Below are 2,141 nucleotides of genomic sequence, written 5' to 3'. Positions count from 1 at the left end.
TGCCGTCAGAGATCCTGGCTGGAATTGAAGATGATGAATTACTTTTAACTCAGAGATTTGTTTTTTTAGACCAATAGGAGATGAATCACGTGCACCCAATTTTCAGTCTCACAGGATGTGGTTTTGGTAACGAAAAACTGTACCTAACCTTTTTCATGTTCTGTTTTTGTTCTTCAGGCCATTGATGAAGCCAACTTCAGTGTTGCCTATGCCAACATGTGCAAATGCCTTCTTAACGTATGAAATCGTAACAATGCATGTCATAATTATTTCTTTAAATCCTAATTGGAGAGTCTATGCGTGGGGGATAAAGTTGCTTGCAAGTTTGTTTTGGTGGGTTGCCACTTTTTTGGAAAGTAGGTTTCGTGTAGTCGTACGCATTTAGGTTCAGTTTGCGTGATTTCTCAAGGCCTTTTGGATGGGTGGGGAGGGGGGGTGGTGGTTGGGATGGGGTTTTCCCAGCTGAGATAAAGCCGTTTGTGCTGAGTATCCTCTATGCTCTCGGAAGAGTGCACAGTTGTCAAGAATTGCAAATTATTATTTTGAGTGTTATTTTTGGCTTTGTAATCAAAGTGCCGATAACCTCCCCTCCCCCCCTTTTTTTGTCTAACCCAGATGATATAATTCGATCATGCCATTTTGCTCAGCATGACACAACGATTCATCTGCGAAAAAAACCTTGTGGGGGTTATAGGCACTTGAATTACTGTTACTGTTTACTATTTGCAGAAAAAAACGTTGTAGTCGAAAAAGAGGGGGTAAAGAAAGATGTTTCATTCCGGAAGATTTTGTTAAATAAATGTCAGAAGGAGTTTGAGAGAGAAAATCAGTGGAGAAGACTATTCATGAGAAACTGGAAGACCTCACAAAACAAGGATTGAGTGTGAGTACTAATGCACAATTACAATGCAATAAAACTTTGGCAGGTTAGTGTTGCTTGATTGTGAATTCTGTCGAGTAATGACTATGTTATCCAAGTATTTTGATTGCAGCGAGGAAAACAAATAAAGCTTAGGGAAGGTTGACCTAGAATTTATTGGGAAAGAGGATGGGATGTTTAGAAAACGACTTGTTGGGCGTATCACCTTTGAGCAAAAGTTCTTAAGACTCAAACATTCAAGCTCGGCAACAAATAAACCTTTCAACAGTTATTTATTTAATTAGGGTATTCTTGTGGTCTGGAATAGGAGCAAGTAGAGGACCTAACATTTTCTTTCGCTCTTAGTCGACGACATAATATATATTATAATTTTGTTTCCCATTTAGGAGGAAGAATTGCAGAGCAGAAAAAGAGACCTTCAAGATGAAGAACGCCAACAGAAACGACGGACTTTAGGGAAATCGGTTTATCGGTGAACTTTTTAAACTGAAGGTAGGCATCTCAGAAGCGTCAGCTCAATTTTTGGCCTGCGAGTATTCTGAACTACCTTCGTTTGTACGCGGTAAAGCTTCTTACGCAAATTAGTTCTTTAGAGGAAATTGCTTTGTCTAAGGAATATGCAACTAAAATCAATTGTTGACTTATTGGTAGGTAAACTTCATTCTGTTCTCCTAATGCTCACTCTAGTTCGGGAATCCTCCCCGAGAAGAGACGACGGGACATGTGAGCGATAGATTGTGTCTGTGACGTAATTCAAAATATAATTTATGCGAAGTTGATAGTTGCGTGGGAATGGCAGTAGACATCCAAGAATATTTATTTTAATTTTATTGGTATTTTAATAAAACAGTAATTACATAACAATCCTTAAAACGTATGTGCGAAGTTTCCAGATGATGCGAGCTTGAGTTTATGGTCAAATGATCAATGTGAGTTTAAATTCAACCGGCGAATCATAAACAATCTTTGGCCGCTTCAGCTCTCAGTCGACCTCATCGGCCCCCTCGTTCTGCCACCAAAACTCAGAAGCAATTTAAATTGATCTTGAGGAACTTTGCTTCCTCTTGCATTAGCAAAGTCTAAGGATAAATTGCAATAGCAATGGATTTGAAAGCCGTATTTTGCTCTTTGCGCCAACTGGAAAATTAGTGAAATTCCGGACTCGGGCTGTACAAAACGACACAATACCATTCTACAGCTTCTCGAACTCGTTCCGTTGTCGAAATCTTGGATGATTCCCACCAGAAGGCGCTGTAAAGCT

General features: G+C 39.5%; 1 protein-coding gene across 1 annotated transcript in view; it reads left to right on the top strand.

The window, feature by feature from the left end:
- Positions 1–729: 729 nt before the first annotated feature.
- LOC138051847 (eukaryotic translation initiation factor 4 gamma 1-like) overlaps positions 730–2,141 on the top strand; it is a 19,121-nt gene continuing 17,709 nt past the window's right edge. The window contains exons 1-2 of the mRNA XM_068898141.1: positions 730–883; positions 1,267–1,372. The gene's annotated coding sequence lies outside the window, so the exon portion shown is untranslated. The remainder of the gene's footprint in view (positions 884–1,266; positions 1,373–2,141) is intronic.

This window comes from Montipora capricornis, chromosome 6, assembly GCF_036669925.1.
Source record: "Montipora capricornis isolate CH-2021 chromosome 6, ASM3666992v2, whole genome shotgun sequence".
Lineage (NCBI taxonomy): Eukaryota > Metazoa > Cnidaria > Anthozoa > Scleractinia > Acroporidae > Montipora > Montipora capricornis.
The sequence above is the reverse complement of the archived record's forward strand: the minus strand, read 5'-3'. Positions and strand labels throughout refer to the sequence as shown.